At 43.1% G+C, this 23,070-nt stretch overlaps 1 long non-coding RNA gene across 1 annotated transcript in view; it reads left to right on the top strand.

The window, feature by feature from the left end:
- LOC115525158 overlaps nucleotides 1–22,850 on the top strand; it is a 33,405-nt gene extending 10,555 nt beyond the window's left edge. Inside the window, exon 4 of the long non-coding RNA XR_003972307.1 lies at nucleotides 20,667–22,850. This is a non-coding gene — a long non-coding RNA (uncharacterized LOC115525158). The remainder of the gene's footprint in view (nucleotides 1–20,666) is intronic.
- Nucleotides 22,851–23,070: the final 220 nt, after the last annotated feature.

Genomic DNA, 23,070 nt, shown 5'->3' with positions numbered 1-23,070 from the left:
AAGTTTATAACCTATTGCCTGGAAATCTAGAAAATAATGATAAAACGATACAGGCTTTTCTGCCCTGGGAACTGGAGACAGACTGGTAGAAATCTTCCTTCCATGCTCTTCCTCCAGCCCACTTTTCTCTTAATGAGGAAAAGAGCTGGTTACCGAGGTGGTTGAGAGTCAGGTTCTACAGCGGCAAACATTTCGCGGGTTATCTATCCTCAGGAATGGGAGATACTTTGCAAATTCAGGAAGGAACCTAGATAGGAGTTTAGAGCTCTGGCTGTTATACAAACCTGCTGTGTCACTCTGAGCAAGGCGGCAAATGTCTCTCACCCTCGGGTCCTTTGTGGTCAGATGGATTAATCCATGATTCAGTGTGAGGGCTACCCCCGCCATTTCCAGAATCCCGTGTTGGCTAAATTAAAAACGGACACACAGAATATGACAATGCAGAAGCGTATCTGAGATCAGGGTCGCCTTCAGTAATCTGGCTGGCCATTTTTGCAACACTGGCTCTTATTTTCATAACTATTTCCTTGGAAAACTCTTGCTTATGTTGAAGACTTGGTTGAGCACCTTTTGTAGACACAGAAGCTCATTATTCTCTGCTTAATTCAGAGATTGATTACCAGGCATGTTTATCTTAAAAAAAAAAATCAAGCTTTACACAGAAGCTAGATTACCTATAAAAGAAGGAAGTTATCGGAATATGCCTCATAATTTTTCCAGGCTTATGGTAATGTTATTCTTTGTTTTTCTACTTCCCCAAAATATTAGCTACTAAACAGAATATTAGATTAATTTTTTTAATTAAAAATTTACTTAGAGAGTAAATAATGTAAATCTCAGTATTTCATAACGCTAAATAATAAACTTTATTAGAAGAAAAGAAGGACCTAAGAAGGACAAGCAAGGAATGGCAACTATTGGGAATCCATAGTAAATATGGCAGGCTCATTGTTCAAGTTAAGTAAGTATGATTATTTGATAGCTATCTGTAGTTGTCATAAAATACCTTTTTCTCTGTATGCATTGCTGCTGGGATTGAAAGGGAAGTCTACAATTTTCTGCCCTTAATGTCTTTGTCAACCGTCAGTAGCTGGTTAAAAAAAAAAAAAAAAAAGGAAGGAAGAAGAAGAAGAAGAAGAAGGAGAAGAAGAAGAAGAAGAAAGAAAACACAATCACTTAGGTTTGGCCATCCTACTGCCCCATTACCCTATCCACAAATTGCACTGAGGCCAGAGAGATGGACAGCCAGCTGTAGCCACACAGGACCAGGGTCCCAAGGCCCCCCACATGCAAAGCAGCCGGAACTGTAGGGGCCCGAAGCCGGCTTCTTTTGCCTCTGAACACCTCCGGCGTAGCTTTCTCTGGGCCAACGTCTCTTCTAGGATGGGAATCATCCAGTAAGGACCGGAATGTTTTGTCTCAAACCAGGAATGTTGCTAGAATCTGACTCTCTGCAACCAGCCAGGAACCTGTTCGCCACGGTTTACTTCTAACACGTGTCCTGTTCAGCAGCCACTTTGTAAAGAGGATGCCCCAGCGATAGGAAAGGGGAGGGTGTTGGCATGGATGCCTTCCTACCCTCAAGGGAGGTGATGGCCTCTACCCAACGGGCTTGGGAATTTGGAACATCCCTTGTAGAGGAATACTCCTTTATGGGAGTAGAGAAGACCGCCTTTACAAACAGGCACCAACAACAAGTACCTTTTCCTTCACAACTCAAGACAATTTATGATTCCCATTTTCCAAGTTAATTGAACACAGAACTATCTTAATTGCTTATTCCGCTGGTTCTCCAAGTGTGATCCCTGGACCGGTAGCATCAGCATCACCTGGGAGCTTATCAGAAATGCAGATTCTGCAGCCGTACCCAGGACTTACTGAATGGGAGACCAGAGGCGAGACCCAGAAATCTGTATTATAGCAAGCCCTCATGTAAATTTGCTGCGGGCTCAAGTCTGAGGACTGCTATTTTACTCCTCTTTTCATGTTTTTATAGTAATACTGGTATTTTCAAATTCATGTCGTTAAAATTCATGTTTTCCAGTTAATATCTGCAAACCGTTCCTTCCTACAAGTGGCCCATGGGACCCTGTGTTACATTTCTTATGTCATGGGCTTTAAAACTTCAAAAGGGTAGGTCTCTTTGGTCCTAGAGCCTACACCTCTGGCTTCAAGTCGTATATCCATGCCTTAATTTTTCTCTTGATTCACAGAAGTCTTTAGATTCGATCCAGGTTGATCACTTGATGGAACTTTACGTTTCTTTGGCTCATAAGATCTATAAATATATTTTCCTTCAGTTTCTTAAGACCATTGAACTTGATGGAATCTCAAGGTATTTAAAAGTGTAAATTCTATTAAGTGATAAAATCTTTTAAATCTTGATGTGATTTTGTTTTCTTTTATAGTATTAATACTTTGTATATTTGATGGATGTTTGAGATGATATCCAGTTGAAATTTGGATCTCTCACTTGTCTTTCCCTGACTTGCTGTCACAACTTATGAGACCATTCAAGCAGCGCATGCACATACACATACACAAGGATTCATGCACAATTGAAAAAGAAAAAAAAGCTTAATTTGGTCTGTTTTGAGAGAGCGAGCACGAAAGAGTGGTCGTGTTTGAGTGGGGGAGGGGCAGAGAGAGACTCCCAAACAGACTCGACACTGTCAGCACAGAGCCCCACTGGGGGCTTGATCTCACGAACCATGAGATCACGACCCGAGCCAAAATCAAGAGTTGGACACTTAACAGACTTAGCCCAGGAGTCCCTGAAAAATTTTAAGTTCACATGCGTTAAGGGCCTATTGTCCATTTTGTCTTCCCAAAAAGTGCAGTGGAAAGACAACGATTGAAATTTCTTTTATTCCTTTCAGGATTTTCTTGGAGAAGTAAATCAATATGAAGAATGGCAAGAAAAAAAAAAAGGAAATTTTTAACATTCACAATGGATTGTATTGGTAAGGGTCTCTCAATTGGAGAATGTTTGAAAAGTTATAGAGCTTGAAAAGAAAATTCTAGCTTCTATATCCAATTAATTGTTCATTCAACATTCATTAATCAAATATTTATTGAGCCCCTACTATGGGTCAGGCATGGTTTCAGGTAATTTGAAATACATGAGTGAACCAAATGAACTAATTCCATTAGTAATTTCTATGATATTCCAGAAGACACTAAACCTATAGAAAGGGGAAACAGTAGAGTAGGATAGTGGAGGAGAGAAGACAAAAGTAGTTCTAATTTTGAATAGGGTGGTCTGGGAAAGCTTCATGGAACCCAGGTAATTTGAGCAAAAAGTTGAAGGAGGTGAGGGATTTAGTTCTGCGGATACCTGGAGGAGAGGCTTCCAGACAGAGGGAGAAGTTAGAGCAAAAGTGTGGTTGAGGGCATCCACTGTGCTAGATCACGGGGATGAGGGAGAACTCTAATTGGGGTCACCTCAAGTAGGTCATGGTGACCATTTACAGGGGCTTTGGCTTTTCTTTGGAAGGAATTAGGGAGTCATTGCAGGGTATTGGTCAGAAGTGATCTGACATGTTTTCAAAGGGTCATGTGTTTTGAGTACGTTTTGGGGGGGACTATATCAGATCCATAGAGAGTCTATAATCTAGGTGAGAGATAATGGCTTGGATTAGTATTGCAGCAATGGGTGTGGTGAGCAGCGGTAAGGTACTAGATGATGTTTGAAGGTAGGTTCTAGAGCATTTTGGATGAATTAGAAGTGGGATGTGGTGTGTTTTATTTATATGAGAAATTTAGTTTGTTGGATTGCTTTTCAACTCTACTGAAGAAGTGTCTAGAATTGAGTCAGCATGTTCACTCTAAGAAAAAGATTCAAATTCCAGTGTATGCTATTAATTTGTCAGGGTTGCCTTAACAAATGCCACAAACAGAGTGGCTTAAACAACAGAATTTAATTTTTCCACATTTTTAGATGCTAGACACTTGAGATCAAGGCGTCGTCAGGGAAGTTTCTGCTGAGGCCTCTCTCCTCGGCATGTAGATCGCCTTCTCTCTGTGTTTCACACGATCTTTCCTCCATGGGTGTCTGGGTACTAATCTCCTCTTTTAAGGACACCAGTCAGATGGGATTGGGAAGCACCCATATGACCCCATTTCTCCTTACTTTTTTAAAGTCCCTGTGTCTAAATATAGTCACATTCTGAGGAACCAAGGGTTAGGGCTTTAACGTATGATGTTTGGGGGACACAATTCAGTCCCTAACAGTGTGCGATTGTACGTTTTCCTCACACATGGTCATTTTACTCATCGTTGTGTATGGCACGGCCTTTGGGACACGCAACTTAGAAACACATCCGAAGGCCCTGATGAAATCTACTCAGATTTCACAGTGAGATCCTTTAAAATCAACTGGAGTTCAGTTTTTGGCGGTACTTGGAAGCATCTCAGTCTTGGATTGCAATGCCTCCATTTAAATAGAAGCAAGATACTTTTCGTTTGTACGTGCTATTCGAGATACAGCTATAACTAGGAAGAATGTTGAGTTAGAGGTGAGTTTTAGGCATCTTATTTTTTTCTGATAAGATGTCTGTTTATTATTTTACTTTTAATTTTTTAGCGTATGTGCTGCCGAAGCGAGCACTAGTTTTCTTTTTTTTTTTTTAATCTTTATTTATATTTGAGAGAGAGAGACAGCCCTATATGGGGCTTGAACTCAGGAACGGTAGGATCGTGACCTGAGCTGAAGTCCCACGCTTAACCGGCTAAGCCACCCAGTTGCCTCCGTGTTTATTATTTGAAAAGTTTATTATTACTGTTTCGGAAGCACATACTCTGGCAGGGGAGAATCTCCTGTAATCTTGCCCGACGGTGTGGTCGAGGATTTAGATGGTACAGGAGTGAGCAGCTACTGAAGTGTTCTACCTGCTGACATTTCAGAACCCCCAGAGCTTTAACCATGGGGGGTACTGCTGGGATTGCTCTGACCACCCGTAAACTGTGATATGTTTGGACTTTGGCCACGATTTCTTGGTCAGGTTGATGATTTCTGACTACCCAGCAAAAGCACCCCATCTCTGGCCTCTGCCAGGGGAGCAGTGTGGGTGAGGAGGGGGGCGGTGGGGGAGGGGGAGGGAGCCTCAGAAAAGTTCTGTTCCATCAGGGTTGGGGAGGGGGGCCAGCTCAGGGAAGCTTGATCCCTGCCGGCTGCCTCTGGCCCCACAGCCTTCCGGCTCCTGACGGGGAGAATTTGATGCCCTTCAAAATAGCGAGTATATTGATCTGTTTTCTAGGCAACAGACGCCAAAGCTCTGTCAGCTAAATGTGACTTCAGAAGGTTAAATATGGTTTTGGAGTGAACGGCCAGCCACCCACAAATGTTTTATAGGTGGCTTGAAATGCAGATACAGAGAGGGAAGAAGCTCCGGGTGGGTTTTTGTGTGTGTATATGCATCTCTCCAGGCAGAAGTCATGTCCTTTGTGTTTTATCTGGCTCTGCAGGGCTCTGCGTCTTCATGAGACGATGCCATCCCTCGAAAATTGGTAAAAATAGGAGGAAAACAGAAAATGTCAAAGAAAACAGTTCTCTTTACTCTTCTGAATTTTATATATATATATATATATATATATATATATATGGTAATCAACAAGACGATCATTCTCCCATCATGCCCAAAAAAGGTAGGAGAGAGAGGGAGAGAGAGAGAGAGAGAGAGAGAGAGAGACAGACAGACAGAAGGTATGAAGCCTTCAATAGTGGAAAGCAGAATTTAAACATCTTGGGATAAAAACACCAAGAATTTGGCAATATGTTACTAAGCGACAGATTTAGAAAGTTCTTTGTCATTTGATCTGCCTTTTTTCCTCCTCTTGCCTTTTATACATGTGGCCAGTAAAAACAGCTCTGTTGGTTTTCGTCTCGAGTCTGGTTTGGCGCTTTTGTCTTTTATGTGATGGTAAGCTGTGGGGTAGCTTGGATTTATATAGAAACTACCTCAGGGGAACACTTACAGTCCGCCCTTGGAATATTTTCCACATTTCTGTTTAATAAAATTTGTGTGAGTATGGACCGGTTCGTGGCAAAGTGGATTTTGTTAATCATTTCAGCCTCAGGGAACCTGGGTTTGGGTCTTAAGGTTGGGATCTCCTAGCCCGTGACCGATGTCGTCTGTTGTCTCCTCTCTCTCAGCTCTGAATTTTCATATGCGGAAAGTGCTGGTGATAACGTGGCTTGAACTTTCACAGTGTTGTTTGGAGGGTTGTGTTGGAGAAGAACATGGGAAGCAGTGCTTCGCAAACTCAAAACCCTACCAAAGGTTGATTATTAATGTTGAAATATTTCCACATTTATTTGAACACTACTGTGCAGACTTAGAGCTCTCCTTAGCAATAACAACGGGCATGGAAATGACGGGATGGTCCATTTTTTTTGGACGTAGACTATTAGCCTTGGAGACAAACTAAAAAGGGAGGGGAAACTTTTCTACATAAGCATAGGGGTAGTTACCTAAGAGCTAGGTCTTTGGTTTTTCAGGCTGCTATAATTGATTTATGCCCATTTTACTGCCTGGGTGAAGTTTGTGCGCAAATGTGACATTAGCACATAATTATATTATAAAAGCATGAGTTACCTAGGTAATTAAAGATGGTGAGATGGAAAAGTGATGCTGACCCAGAGGTACCATTTTGTGGGATTAGTTTCCATTATGTTTCCCAGAATTGATTAGATACGGCACCCCACCCCCCACCCGCCCCTCTATAAAAGTAGCATGGGGCTACTTGGCTTAGGGAATGGTCTCTTCTGCTGGCTTTCGTTTTGGGGTCCAAGATGAAAAATGAAACACCGCATGTCGAGATGGACATACCTCAGCGTTTGATTTGCCACCTGACACAGTGGAAGAGAATTCTGCTGATTTTTCTTTGGGGCACTCTGTCTTTTTTAGAAGATGGCACAGGAAAAAAATATTCTTTTCCATTCTGCCCAGTTCTGAGGATATTGTGGATTCTTAACAATCACGAAGTTATCTGTGACAGTTTGAATAGATTCTGCAAGTTATTTACTTCCTGGACGGATATGCAGCTTTTTCCAGATCCAGGTGTCAGGGAAGAAGAATTCACTCTGCCTTTCAACGTCCTTCTAGCTGAACTAAGAATCAAATTGACACGAGACAGAGTCCACACAGGGAAATCCACGCAGACATGGAAATTCCAAAGGCAGTGAGGCAACACAAAGCCTATATGAGCTAAGGGAGGGGTGGAAGTCTAAGGATACAAATCAGAGAAAGATGTTTAGTGGGGAAGTGACAGAGGAGGTGTTTGGAAAGCAAAGTTTGGCCTATTATGCAAATCAGTTTCTTAGGTAGAGGGAAGTCTCTGTTAAGAGCTCTCTTCCTGGTGCATTAGTTGAGGGGCAGGTTAAGGTTTTCCTGCATCCACTGGGTTTTGATGGTTTTTAATTCAAAATAATGTTGTGCCAAGGTGGCCCATCTTGGGGTGGCCTGCCTTTGGCCCCTACACAGGGGAACAGAGTACTCTAAAAATCAGGAGAGTGGAGAAGTTATTTTGTGGATGAACGACGTTAATTGCTGAGGTTGTAAGTAGAAGCAAATCAAGAAGTCAGTTTTTTTTTCTAGATAAGGCTGATTTATTTAATGTTTTCAAGTGTCTGAGAGTTCAAAAGTATCTTTGAATACACCCTGCGCTTCATCAGTTACGAGCTGTGACACTTGGGTCTCTTCATCTGCAAAGTGAGAGTAGGACTGTCGCAAAGTTTTCATAAATTAATACATTTAAAGTACCTTAAGATATGCTGGGGCGTCATAAACACTCACTAAATGGCAGCTATTACAAATTTCAGAAAAATGATTGGAGCAAGGAAAGCTCGTGTACTGAAGTTTTTGTGAAGGCCAAACGGCAACGCTGCATTCAGAGTCTCCTGTGTGGCGTCTGTGTTGCGACATTTGGCACAATTATTATTGTACTCAAATTGCCGGAACAATGGATATTGTGCTAGGGGATCCCAGGCTTCAGTTTCATTGCATCACAGACTGCACTGTTATTTAAGGGGGGGGGATGATGAAAAGCAAGAGGGGAAAATAGTACTCATTCGTAACAATTGGACTTGACATTTCACGTATGTGTTGAGCAAGACAGGCAATCCTCTTTAGCGAATTCAATTTCACGACACAGCCTGTGCCTTTAAATATATAGACATAACCCCTCTCATTATATACATATTACATTTATATATGTATATGTGTTATGTGTGTGTGTGTGTGTGTGTGTGTGTGTGTGTGATGCCTTGCAGATAACCATGCCTCAGTGGCCTCTAACTGATGGATGGGCCATTGCTGGTGATGCCCCATAGCCTCCTATCAGATGCTTCTCTTTTTCTTCTAGTTTGACTTTTCCTCTCTCCCACCGACAGTTTCCTTGCCCCATACTCCTTATTTTCTTTAATTTTTTTCTTCGCTCTGTCGTGTCTGAAGTCTGCCCAAAGCAGTCGCATCATCTGTCAGGTTTTCACCACCAACGTAGGGACAGACCTAAAGAGATTAGTAACCCTCGAGGAGAGTATGCTTTACTAAATAAAGGAAAGATAACATCACGGGGCTTTTCTAAATGTTGGAATCATTGCATATACCTTTTGGGGGAAATTATTTGTGGCTCCCAGTCATGGCTGAGATTAGAGTTCTGTTGCAAAGTTGATCTTCTTTGCTCCTGGGATTTTTCCCGAGGGGATGGGAACACAGCTAGCGTAGTCCGATCTTGGCAAAGGACTCTGAAAGAAAGGAAGTAGCAGTTGGGTCACGTACCTGCTGCTCTGGGGTTGTGCATTTCTCTCCACTCTTCGGGGAAATGAGTGGAGATACTAACTGGCGTAATTGTGACCAAGCAAAGAAGGGCATAACTTGGAGCCCATGGTGGAAGAATCCATGTATTGGCTAGCATTTCTGAGTGTGCAAGGGTTGTTGTGGGTGAGGAAGAGTCATCCTGCCTTCGGCTGACTTCTCGTTTCAGTGGACTCCGTGCCCAAGGAATATGTCATCTGTGTAGGTACAAATGGAGTGGAGGGAAAAGGAGGCAGTTGCTAACGGGCCGGAACTAGCACTCGACCGGATGGACTTCTCCAAGTTTTGCTTTAATGGTGAATAAAACCATTGTGATTCCCTAGACATTGCCAGGGAAACCTTTTTACTGGCGATTGTACTTAATAGTCCTTAGCTTGCGGTAATGTTATAACGCACATTTCATTCTCTAGTGAGATTGGTAGCCTGTCCCTCGTATGCGATTTCCTCAAGTTGTACAACTGCAAAGCCATATTTCCCCTATTCTTTCTTCTTTGGTCAAGGAGAATTTATGTGGCCTTTGAAGCTGAAGCCAGAGTCCCTCCTGTGTTGGCCTCAAGCTTCAACTGGCATTTCTGTCTCCTACAGAAACCTAAGACTTCCGTGGCAGGCAAATTCTTCCTTTGTAATTTTTCTATCTCCCATGATTCTTAAAACGAAGTGGAAATTGGCCAAGCCATCAGAAAAACTCAGAGTTGGGGTACCTGGGTGGCTCAGTGGGTTAAGCATCCGACTTCGGCTCAGGTCACGATCTCACGGTTTGTGGGGTTGAGCTCTCCCTCGGGCTCTGGCTGACGGCTCAGAGCCTGGAGCCTCCTTTGGGTTCTGTGTCTCCCTCTCTCCCTGCCCCTCTCTGGTTGCGCTCTGTGTCTCTCTTTGTCAAAAACAAATTAACGTTACATAAATCAGTAAAATAAACTAAAAAGAAGAAAAACTCAGAGTCATCACTGTGATATTATCCTCTGTGATGCGCTTTTTAGGCCTGGAACGTAAAGGTTGCCTACACCCCACCTCTGGCTTCAAGGCCGCCCCTAGAGTGTGTGGGAGGCCGGCTAAAAACAATTTTTTTTGGTGGAGCTCTTGAGTATAGAATCATCTTCGTTGAAAAATACTTTGAAAAATTCACGAACACTATGAAGCACGTTGGTTTATCGTTAACGATATAGAATGATTGAGAAGACATGCCAGCGTATTTGTTTATTGCGAGATCGGAGCCCTTGATTCTTCATACTATTCAGGTATCGTTTCTTTCGGTTTAGGTGCAGGAACCACCGCTTCATATTCTTTGTTGTCAAATGTGCTGTTACCGAGTAATTTCACATCTCCCACTGTGAGAAAAAGGTAACGACACTGTTATTATTCAAGTCCTGTAGCTCGTCAGAACCTGTCTGGATTGAAACAATGCAGCTGTTCTGGGCTCCGAAAGGCCCTAATGCCATTTGTTTCGTGCTGGTTACATCGTTATTCATGATGCTGCACCATCCATTTTGCTGTCCTGTGAGTAGCTTCCGATGGCTTTCAACTGTCGTGCCTGGGCTTCTTTGAAGGTGACCACAAATGCACAGAGTGTACAGGGAAACGTGAGCAATAATTTATTTTATGGGCATGTTAAATTTATCATTCGGAATTTCATGGCGTAAATATAGAACAACCCAGTTTCCATCTGCCTCTTCCCTTGAACTTCTCAGGCTATAATCACAGCATTCCTAAAATGTGATCTTTTTCGGCGTCGACTGCACCCCTGGTTTCTGCTCACCGTCACCAGTGTGGTGGGGAGGGGAGGGATCTGTAGGTAGAGCCAGAACAGTGATCCTATTCATGCGAGGAATCCCTGACCCTTGTTTGACTCAGCTTCATATGGGAGAGCACAAAGTCACCACGTCAACTGAGGCCAGAGCGGACGCGAAGGGAAAGGCCTAATGATGTTGCAGAGCAACAGTGTCGAAAGCCCTTGGAGGAGAGAGGTGGGGTCACTCCCAAGGACGGTATCACATGTGGTGCGAGCCTGCAGAGGGATGGGGTGCCAGCAGTGGGGGAGGGGGATGCACAGGGTAAATGACACTTGCTATTTCGGGTGCTGTAGGCCAGCATCCCCAGGGGGCACGATGGGTGGCCGAGGATGCAAGAGACCACAGATGCAGCTCAGACTCGGGGGGTTGGCTGTGGGCTGTTGGGGCGCAGGGTCCTGAGCTCTTCCCATATCCAAGCGAATGAGGATCATCAATCTCAGGGTGTTAGCACCACTCCAGCAGCCCGGTCTCACGCCACCCCATGGAAACAATCCTGGGCCTGTTAGCAGAATCGAAATCGCTAGCAGAAAAGCATCTCGCCAGGCTGCTTTTCTGGAACTGGAGCCCAGCCCCAGGGCCCCAGAGGGCCCCAGCCCCTGGAGGACCCCACAGGCACAAGTCTGGAAGCTCTTCAGGGCATCGGGTCCCCCAACCTGCTCCCCAGCACAAGGTAGAGGGTTGGAGAGAACGCTAAAGGGTCCAAAAGAAGACGGATCGCATGCTGGCCCCCATCCAAGCTCAGGGAACCTGCGCAGCCAGGCCCCAGCACCAGAGCGGTGGGAGTAGGGAGTCTTAGAGAATTTCGTGGAATGCACAGGGAGCTTAAGATCCCTTGAAGCACAGGAACTCAGACGGAGCCCAGTTTGCCTGGGTCTAAGGTCATCACTGCCTTCTCTGTTCGAGTCCTGTGACAAAAAGGAGGGACAAGAATGAAACAGAGGGTAGATATGGGAGAGATTACAAGGGCTGTTCTTACAAGTCCTGAAAAGGGATGTCCGTGCGTTCACCAAAGACTTGGCGTAATACGTAAGCAACGACAACAAAGGCGCCCCAGTTCTGACCTGGAGGGAAAAATCTCCATAAAGACATTATGAGGTCGACCAACAAAATTAGATTAGAGTTGGCAGATTCTGTAAAATTGCCGTATCGGTCTAAACTTAGGAAGTTGATTAACTGTACAGTGGTCACGTGAGGGAATATGCCTTCACCTGGGAAGTACACTCTGAAGTGTTTGGGGGTAAAGAGGCATGCCTGGAAAAAAATTTGTCTGTCTGTCTGTCCATGTATCTATCTGCCCGAGCGTGGGCCGATTCAACAAATTACAGATTGGGTGGCTTCAACAACAAATGTTTATTTCTCACAGTTGTGGAGGCTAGATGTCTGAGATGAGCATGCCAGCATGGTTGGGCTCTTGGTGAGTTATCTCTTCCTGGTCTATAGATGGCCTTCATGCTTCTTGTCATCATCATAACATACGCTGGACTGTCAGTCTTCTCCTTTGTTATTTTCCATGCTGATGGGCCGTGTTAATGTTGGAATGGACTCCCATTGAGCACAATGATCTTTGCTTTGTTCATTTCGGGTAACGCTGCCCCTCGTGTCCATCTAGAAGTGGACGTTTTGTCAGTCCAGTGGGGCTCCACATACACAAGTACAACCAAATTTTACTGGTGGATCCTTTCCAGGTTGCTAGCTCGGTACTTTTCAGAATGCGCTGAGTGGCTGTTTGGAACTTGTCTCTGCTGACTCCGCTGGGCTCAGTTTCAAATCTCTCCTAATCCACTAGCGAACCTTTATTAAAGTGAGAGAGAGGTTGAATCAGTCTTTGGACACATTATTAAAATAAAGTTGGGGCCGTGCAAAGATCAAAAGAGAATACTGGTCTCACTTCCACCCTCTATCCCGTCGCTTTAAAGCTGAGTTGTTTTGTTTTGTTTTGTTTTAGAAATGTCAATATTCGTAGGTGAATTTTAAGTAGTCTTTATTTTTGTTTGGTTTTATTTTTAAAGGCAGCCATATGAAGTTTCTCCTTCTACAACCCCCCCCCACCTTTTCCCTTTTGTGACTTAAAGTTCAGGTTGAGCAGGTCAGGTCGAATGCCCGTGAGGATTTTTATATGATTAAGTAGGCAATGAAATACCAACCCTTAGGATTTGCTGGATCAAACTGTAATTATGAAGTACCCTGATGGTTTATTACTGCCCCCCACCCCCCACCCCCCACTTCTCTCCCACCCACTCTTGGCTTTCTGTGTCTAGAACACCCTGAGCCTATGGTGACTTGTGCTCAACTGCAACAGAAACATCATGTACCTTTTCAAAAATGCCCACTCATCCTTAACGTCACAAGTCAAGAAAGAGATGGCCTTTTGATACGCAATTCAACTTCTGGTCCCAGCCCGTCCTTATTGTGCAATTGCCCTGTTTTTCTGCTGCAGTTTTTCGTTGCTTCTGCTAGTTACTCATTTGCTCAAGCATTGAGCAAACAACTTTCTATTAGACCCGGGGGATATACTGATGAACGTTTCAAAATTCCTGGTCCCCAAGGAACTTGTATTCTGCCAAATAATTTGTTTTACAACAGGAAGCCATAATAATTGCAGTCACTAAATTAAAAGACAGAACCTTAATTAAGTCTAGTATTGGGCTTTGTACTTGTTTTATTCCATTTCTTTCCATTTCTTTATTAACTCCCTAATTGGGCGGACAACGGTCATTACACAAATCTATTCTCCAACTTCATCATGGATGAAGTCTCTCTCTCTCTCCATGTAGTTAGATACAATACATAGATATACAGATACATGGATGTAGATAGGTACAGATATAGATATGGTGTCTGTATTTATTTATATACAGATATATGCTATTTCTTTTGGATGAGCTGTATTGTTCATTTATGAGAAGTTGCTAACCAGATCAATAAGTTTTCTAACCACAACTTTAAGTTATACAGCATTTAATACTTTTTGGAGTGCTTTTATAATATATTATCTCCGGTGATTCCCATAGGGACTAACATTTATCTTCAAATGAGAAAACAATGGCTCAGAGTAATTACTTGGTTAAAGTCAGAAAGCTAGTTAGTTAGGTAAGATATCAGTTACCTGTCTAAGATAAGAAAGCCAGTCAGTGACGACATGAAGTGTGAAGAAAGTGTTAATTGTCTCTCTGTTTTACCCATTTGTTTTATAAATAGTTCTTGAGTCTTTCTGTGTACTAAGCATTATTTTTGATGCAGGCATTCAGCAGTGAGCGAAAGGAGAAAACCACTTCACTTTGTAGAACTTACATTCTGGCGAAGGAGACAAAAAAATCGTATTCTACAAGATGTAAGAATGTGATAAGGAAGATGTAGGAAAGGCAGAGTTGGATGGAGGAGATAAGGAGTTTGGGGAATCATATTTTCTAAGTTTAGATAAGATGGTCAGCAAGGCCTCACTGGGAAGGTAATATTTGACTTAAAGGAAGGGAGAGAACAAGTCACAGCAACATCTGGGGGAATAGCAGGAAAATGAGTGTAAAGGCACTGAGGCAGAAGGGAGCCCCGCATGGTTGGAATGGAGTGACAAAGGGGTCCTGGAGGAGGCAAGATCTGAGATGACTGGTGTTAAGGTCAGAGGAGGGGTTAGGTGAAGGTGTAGGCTCATCTGATGGTGGATGACCCTGGAGGCTACCATAAGGACCTTGGCTTTTTCTCTTTGTGATATTGAGTTCCACTGGGTGATTTGAGGAGAGGAGTGAAAGTGCTTTATTATATGGCTTATTTTTTAAAAGTTTATTCTGGCAAATATTTTGAGGAAAAAAAAAAGTAGGAGATCACGAGTGTGCACAGAGGATCCTAGTGGTAAGGGTTTGTGAGCTAGGCACACGTCCAATGGGCAGTGGACTTAATGGCCTCATGTTCTTATCCTAGTTGGGACTCTTCCTTCCACTAACTGTTGGGCACAGGGGGCGGGGGAGCTTTGGATAATCAGTTAATGTTTTACTAGAAAGGGAAATAAAAATTGACAAGTTGGTGTATGTCTGAGCCGATTTCCTCTTACTCCCAATGATCTGTGGACTGCTAAGATCTTCCAGTTTAGCTTGTTTCTTTTCCCCATGCCAGAGTGTGTGTTTCTGCCTGTCCCACCTCCATCCTCATAGTGTTTTTACTGTCTGAGTGCCCATCCCAACCTTCTTAGGAACATGCAAAAGATGAGACACGATGGACAATGTCCTTGCTAGGTCCTGGGTTGTTCTGGAGTTCCAGGACACAACCCATAACCCATGTCTTTCTTTGAAGTGGTCAAAATTGAGTGTAGAGATATTCTAAAAGTCAATACAGGCAACTCAAACAACCTGCCTAACCACTGAACTATTTAACGTTACAGAATTTATAGTACGTGGTAGAAGAAAGACCACTGTGTGTGCAGTTCTGGGACTGGAGTACCGTAGGCTGTGAGCAGACACGCGTTGGCTCTGTTTTGGTTTTGCTTCATTTTAAGTTATTTGATTTGGTGTCTGTAAAACCCCGTGTGCACATTTTTGTGAGCCTTAGGACCATTCGCTGACAAGCTTGCTTGAACTCTAAGATACGCTCCCAGTTTCAGAAAACCGCAAGTTATTTACTCCATAGACAAGGAAATGGAGGTCATTCAGCTCATTTCTTACATAATTTTCAACTTCCTTTCTGAGTCTTGACGTCTCCCAGCAATGGGAGTCATGTGCTCTTTAGGTAGACGCAGGAATGGGGAGAGCAGGTAGGTAGCGCTGAGAGCTGCTAGCTGCTAACTCTACTCCATGCACTTGCTTTGGCGCTAAAATGATACGAATCAAAGCGGCAAGAGTGGAGGAAGGTGCATGTAAATTAATCCTGCTTTTCCTGTTTAATTGTGTTTAGAAAAAGTTCAGCAGGAAATGCCGGAAAACCTCTATCTTACGGGAAGTAAAATTCTCTTAAAGTTCTTTAAGACATGACAAATAAATATTAACCTGAAACAACACAAGGAGCAATCCTTAACATCCTTAAGATTAGAGAGCAGCGTAGAAAGTAAATCTTTCAAACACCAACTGGCGTCTTCCAAGATGTTTTCAGAATGACTACATATAATGAGCAAATACATACCTTCAGCAAGAAAGAAAAAAAAAAAAAGAAGACTGAGTCATGAGGAAAGAGTGACTCTGTAAAACTTAGAATGGAATCAATAATCACCAGATATCAAAGGAAAACGATAAAGAGGAAAAGATAATTCCTATGTGTCTAGCTTGGAAAGATAATGACTCAACTCGGTGAGGTGGGGAGAGATGGGCATAGTTTGTTTGAAAATTAGGAATGGCTTACTAATGGCACGATTTTTTCTTGTGTAGGTCTACTTAATGGTAGATGGTCCGTGAGTCCGTCTGAAGAGGCTAGAACAAAATTTGAGAACCTTTTAGTTCCAAATGTTGTCTTTTCTTTGTCCTCCAAGGGGACAGGGGATGGGAGGGACTGAATGCTGATGGATCATTCACCTTGGAGAGTCCCACATTATGGAGGAAATAGCTTGTAGAATCAGAGAGGAGAAGTCTTCTGGGGGACCTCCAAATTGTGAACTGAGCGCTGAGAGCTGAGACACCAGATGTTTTCATGACACGGGCAGGGTTTAATTTAATCAAAGGATATGGCCTAGAAGGAAATTCAGTGACGGATGGTGAGGAGCAGAATCCCAACCGAGCTGACTTACAATTTCAGATGCAGAGAAAAGAGTGGTTCAGGAAATTCTGCAACAGGTATATCATGGGTTCTTAAAATCCTTCATGTTTATGATTTTAATTGTTCCTGTTTCCCGAAGTGATTAGCAGAAAAAAATTCAGGAGGAAATGGATATGTGTGCTGGATGGGAAGAGAAAAGCCAGGGCACGATATCCCATGTCACAGCCCGCTTGTGGTTGGGGAGGGGGTGGTGTAATGTGAGGAAGGGAGAGGGGCTGGAAGTTTCTGAGAGGAGGGTGTGTGTGTGGGGGGGGGGGGGGAGAGAGGAGACCAGGCTTGGTCTGTGAGAAAGGACTCAGTGGGAGCCCAGGGTGATCCCATTGGGGTCTGCGACCCTCCAGACAAAATCCAGAAACCAACAGCTAGAATGTGTGTTTACCCCTAAATAGGACGAAAAAGGAGGGGAAGCAGAACTGAAAACATCAGACTGTCTGGAACAGTTTACACTATGGAAGGTCAGGTTATGAATGAGCTCATTTTCATGTCCACGTATGATCTATGTGAAGCTCACTTCTCATGCATGATGATCTCGGAAAGAGTTTAAAATAATGCCCAGCACCTACTAAGGGCTCAACAAATGTCGACTCTTTACCTCTGATTCCACCTTCAGTTTGTCTAATTCCCGTGATTCCAGTGTCCTGAACGACCTCAGCCATGGTTTTTTTTTTTTTTTTTTTTTTTTTTAATGTTTATTTATTTATTTTGAGGGAGAGCGAGCAAGCACAGGGGAGGGGCAGAGACAGAGGGAGAGAGAAAATCCCGAGCAGGCATTGTGCTCTCAGAGCAGCAGCCAACACAGGGCTCCATCTCAGGAATCATGAGATCATGACCTGAGTTAAAATCAAGAATCGGGCTCTTCTGACGGAGCGACCCAGGCACCTTTCAGCCAAGCTTTCTAAAGCAAATGCATGAAGGAAGAGTTAAGAGCTAACATTCCTAATTGCTTCTTTGGAATCACTTTCCAATTTACTCATATTGATCAGGCATGGAGGTTCTTCTGGAAATTGGTTTTATCTCGATTATAGGGAAACAAATGGTGTCTATTATTTTGCAAAGAAGCTCAAAGCTTCAGACAATAAACACGTTTATGTGTCTCTCACTTGGTCTTGTTTTGAAGTTATGGAAGTTAATTCCCCTTTAAGCAGTATTAAAAAATAATTCATAGCACATTCTACTTGGGTTTAAAATTAAGATTATGGCATACTGACTATCCTATCAGAATCAGGGCGAATCTTTTGTCTTTAGCGGTTTGTGATATGCCTGGTTATGATTTTCTTTTGTATTTTGGGGCTAGCTGAGATTCTTGAATATGAAGGTTGCTTTAAGAATTTTGGAAAATTCTTGGGGCGCCTGGGTGGCGCAGTCGGTTAAGCGTCCGACTTCAGCCAGGTCACGATCTCGCGGTCTGTGAGTTCGAGCCCCGCGTCAGGCTCTGGGCTGATGGCTCAGAGCCTGGAGCCTGTTTCTGATTCTGTGTCTCCCTCTCTCTCTGCCCCTCCCCCGTTTATGCTCCGTCTCTCTTTGTCCCAAAAATAAATAAACGTTGAAAAAAAATTAAAAAAAAAAAAAAAGAATTTTGGAAAATTCTTGATCGTGTTTTCCTTATATATTTTTTTCTGCCCTGGTCTTTTATTCCCTTTCTTCTTCTTCCCCCCCCCTCCCCCACCCCTCATCCTTCTCCTCCTCCTTCTTTGTCTTCAGTTAATTCTAATAATAAGGATGTAGGGTTTTGCCCTATGACCTGCACGTGATTGATAATGTGTATTATTTTATTCTCTTGTGCTTTAGTCGAATATTTTATGCTCATCTGTCTTTGGGACCATTTAGTGAATCTTCTGCTGTGTTTATCCAGTGACGTCTTAGTTTTGGGTATTGTAGTTTTCAGTCTTAGAATATATATTTTTTAATGGATTCTAATGTTTGATCAAATGTCACATCGTTTCATCGCTTTTGTCCGTATTTTCTTCCAATTTTTTAAACCTATTGATTATTTTATCAAAGTCTTTGGATGCTAACAGCAATATCCACTTTATCTTCGTATCCACTTGTATCATTTGTTCCATTTGGTTATTGCTCATGTTTTTCTGTCTCTTTCCATGTTAGTAATTTGTTATCAGATGCCAGGTGTTATGTACGAAGCCAGAGTCGGAGGTTTTGCGTGATTCTACTTCTAGCAGACAGGGCTGCGCTTTTCCCTGTGAGGCCGATGAGGGGAGGAGGTGGTCAGCTCAGTCTGTAGGGACTAAACTGGATCAGGACCATAGAGGTTTTAGTTCTGGTTTGGTTTCGCTTTAGTTCTCTAGTTCTGTCTTTTTTCCTTGGGCCTGTCTCTCCCGCACTTTTGACTGAGACCCCCCGAGAGACAACTTTTGCGTCTTGCCACGCACTACGTATTTCCAAACTTGGTGAACATCCTGGGGACACCAGCCCTGATTCTGAGCCAGTCTCTCCCAGTTACTATGGTAATTACTGGAGATCTTAGTTTACCTTCCAGAAGTTTCTCAGCCTGGAGCTCAGCCTTGGAATTCAACAACAGTACCATGAAGAAACTTGGCTGAGCATTTGGGGAGATTTTCATTTCAAGTCGCTCTGGTCCTTTGCATGGATGCCAATAGCTTGGCTGGTTTCTGTCCCTCCTGTGGTCCTTGTACATGGGCCGGGTCTGGCCTTCAGACTGTGCCTAGGATCTGTGAATGAAGAAAACAGTCCGTGAGAGACAGCTCACCTCAGGGAAGCTCTCTGCCCTTGGAATTGTAGTTCATTTAGTTCTGTTTGGTTCCACAATTCTCTGATCTTTTCAACTGTGATCTTTGAAATACATGTATTTGAAAAAAATTTTTTAACGTGTATGTATTTTTGAGAGAAGAGAGAGAAGACAGAACACGAGTGGGGGAGTGGCAGAGAGAGAGGGAGACACAGAATCCGAAGCAGGCTCCAGGCTCCGAGCTGTCAGCACAGAGCCTGATGCGGGGCTCGAACTCAGGAACTGTGAGATCATGACATGAGCTGAAGTCGGAAGCCCAACCGACTGAGTCACCCAGGAGCCCGAAGTAAATTTATATTCCGTAGTTGGGTCCAGCAAAAATATGTTTGGCTGCACCAACTGCATTTTACCTATCGTTGGAAGTACACGTGGGGTTAATTTTTAAAAAGTTTGCGGCCACTATGTCTTTCCTGCCTAAGAGCTTACAAGGAGATCGTCACCCATTTTTCCCAGAGGGTCAGGTAAGACTATCACAAAGAGAAGAGTGGATGTGTGTGTGTGTGTCACTCAGAATTTAAAAATTACATTTGGATGCCAAAGTTCGTGTGGAGAAATATTCCCGAGCAAGTTCCAGGCCTGTCACGCACAGTAAGAAAGACGGGACTGCAATAGCCACTCAATTTTCTTTTCAATACGGGAAATATTTGTTCAGGGGATTGCTATGTGGGGAAGTATTTCAATAAAACCATAAGAGACTCTTAAATACAGAGAACAAATGGAGGGTCAATGGGGGGGATGCGGGAGGGGGGGGATGGGCATTGCAGAGGGCTCTTTTTGGGATGAGCCCTGGGTGTTGTATGCAAGGGATGAATCCCGGAAATCTACTCCTGAAGCCAAGACTACATTGTATACACTGTATGTTAGCTAACTTGACAATACGTTATTTTTAAAAAATGAAAAAGAATTTTGCAAGTCATCCTAAGACCTTAAAGGTCTTGGCTCGGGGCCTGCCCACATGAAAGGCTTGACTCTCCTTTTTTCTCTCCATGGGGTAGAGGAAGTACAGGTGTACTGAGGGATATCTGGCTGCCATAGAACCTCGAGGCAAACGTCAGCGCCACGGGTGATATTACTCTGCATGTAAACCTGGGCGAGTGTTGGATCTCGGGAATATTTTCTAAGAATATCCTTAGATACGCATCGAAGAAAGTGCCTGTCATTATCCTTAAGTATGGTGGCTGTGTTTGTGACTTCATCAAACCCTTTTGTACGTCCTAAATAAATATTCCTTTTGGAATCAAACTTGAATTCCTCACTTTGGCCCACTCTGGTGTTCTCTCTGGTTTTTCTACCACCATGATATTCCAACCTGGCTGTATAAATTTCCCTGATCATAAGGCAGTACCTTGGCATTTCGAAACACTTGACAGACTTTATTTTATTTGATCTTTACCATGAACTTATGTAGCTAGGCATGGCCTAAGTTCCACTTTATAGACAAGAAAACCATAGGTTGAGAGGTTAAACACGATTGGTTATAACAGAGAAAATATATAAAACCTGGCCCTCTTACTACCTTTTTTTAAAAGGATATCATGTGAATTGATCCTAACTCTAAGATGACAGATGGCACTAGAGCAAGAAAACTTCTTTACATCTGGTATATACTTGAAAAATGAAGATTCCACACAAATAAATATGGAAGGAATTTTTAGCCTCTCCCCTGACTTCCTTTCTGGGGCCTGGCACACCGCAAGCTTACGGAACGGAACCAGGACTTATATAACAACCCAAAGCAGACAAAGATGTAGAAACTGTCAGCGTCACAGACAGAGCAGGAGGTGATCATTTTTGGAAGTGTGAACCAGCTGATGGTCCGAGAGGTGGCGGAACCTCGGACTGCACTGGCGTGGCCCACATTCTGGCCTGTCTCCTTCCTGCTCGACTTCAGTCGTGGACTGGACGCCTTTCTCTGCCAGTATCAGCCATGTCATATGATCCGATGAACTATTTTTGCGACTCCTTCTTTTCCGTTCTGAAACAGCAATCGTTGATACTGTAGGCTCTGCACATGCGTGCTTCGAAAATACAGTGCCCCGATTCTAAGACGATGGAGATTTCATTCGTGACTTCATCCTCACTTGAAGACGTAATAGATTAGTCAAATGCTTGCAGCTATGTGAAGATTACGGTAGGTACAAATACGGATGTCATTAGGGGTATTCTACTAGCGACTAAACACTAGTGTTCTGCCCCACTTAGGGCCGCCCCTGGGGCAGCTCACATGTCTCCAGGTCCGCCTTTCACTCTTTCCCTTGTTTCTGGCATCTGACTTCCCTTTCTCCCTTGGGAACGCAGTTATGTATTTTAAAAACACATTCAGCTATGTTTTAAACCTGTCTTTTAGCAAGGAATTTTCCTTATTGGAAAGCTTCCCCTGTTACTGGAAACAGAACATGCCTGTTTGAGATGCACGAAGTAGAGAGATTTCATAAATGATGAAAGCTAACCATGTGATGGCTTTCCCATAAGGAAGCATTTCAAAATGTACATGTAGAAAGGCAGCGAAGGAGTCAAACTCCGACTAAGTCATTTGAAACCATTATTTTCAGGGCCAAGGAAGGCATCGCGAGAATAAGGCTTTTAAAAAACGTTGTAAGTCCTTTGGCGGTGTTTTTAGTTGGACTCATTTAGAGATGATTGGATATTGTTATTTTTAATTTGATTTTTTTTTTTTTTAGAACAAAAATTTACCAAAATAGAAAGTTTGGCCATCTCTTTTCCCCACAACTTTAAAAAGTAAACTGTGAGAGTTGGTCAGCATAGTCTTTCTTTTTTGGACTCGGTTGCTTGCAAATACACCCACCATCAAATTACATTGTATTCCTTCTTCTTTTGCCTCCCTGTGGCGGAGGCTTAATATAAATAAATCCAAAGCCCAGTTTTCTTCTTGTCTGTTGCTCTAAGTAAATACAAAGAAATCAGATGCCTGAGTCCATTGATTTCATTTTTTACAAGCGGATCTTGTGAGAGCATTTCTTTACCCCTGGGATTTCAGGAGATTTACCTGTAACCTTCTTCGCCAAGAGAACAGCGGTGATACTTACATTTGTGCAATGAGTTGTAGTTTCAAAAGTCGTGCTTGACTCTTGCCAAAGTGACTGAATGAAGAAGGACTTCAGGGACTGATTAAAACAACAGCGACAACTCATTTAAATCATTCAGCTCTTTGGCCTGTGCCAGTCCATACTTCCATAGGATTGTACGTTGTGATTTTTTTTTGTTCTATTCCTTGACAAGACGTAGACCCAGCTGTTTCTGAAAATTATATGGGCCTGTGAACTCCAGTTTCTCTGTGTGTAAAATTGGATAACAAATTATCATGGCTGCTTTCGAAGAGAGCACTGTCTGTAAGTGAAGGATTCCTTAAACAACTTTGGGGGTGGGGCCGAGATCCCATAGAAATAGGCTGATCCGCGGGGAGAAGCGAGGGGGGATCCTATGACTCACAGGGCTTCTGTGTAGGACGCACAACTTCAGGGCCAGAGCTGAAATGCTCATGGCAATGGCCGTGCTGTTGAGCATCCTTGAAGTCATGCCTGTTTCCTGCCCCCTTCTGCGTTCCCTGGTCCCACCCCATGCAATTCTCAGCCTCTTCTCTAAATAAATATTGAAGATATATTTACCTAGCAAAGGTGCATCAAAGTATATGGCTGCCCAGGTTGTTCACATATCTTGGTTGGGCCCCTGTCAGTTGAAGGGATAAGGAAGAAACGCGCTGCTGTGGTGATTTCTGTCATTTATTTTTCCACGGACATTGGTATTAATTGTTTTTTTTTTATGAATTGTTAATACCTTGAGCTTTTCTTTTTTCCCCCTTCTTTTTTTTTTTTTTCAGACCACCACCAAGAATGAAATGGAGGTATCTATTGACAATGCTGTGAAAGTGATTTGTAGTGTGTTGTCAGGTACAGGGTTAACCCCTTTGAGCAATCAGGGATTGGGTGAGAGATACACTGGAAGATAGAGA

The sequence above is a fragment of the Lynx canadensis genome, chromosome A1 (genome assembly GCF_007474595.2).
Source record: "Lynx canadensis isolate LIC74 chromosome A1, mLynCan4.pri.v2, whole genome shotgun sequence".
NCBI lineage: Eukaryota > Metazoa > Chordata > Mammalia > Carnivora > Felidae > Lynx > Lynx canadensis.
This window is presented reverse-complemented; position numbering and strand designations above follow the sequence as displayed.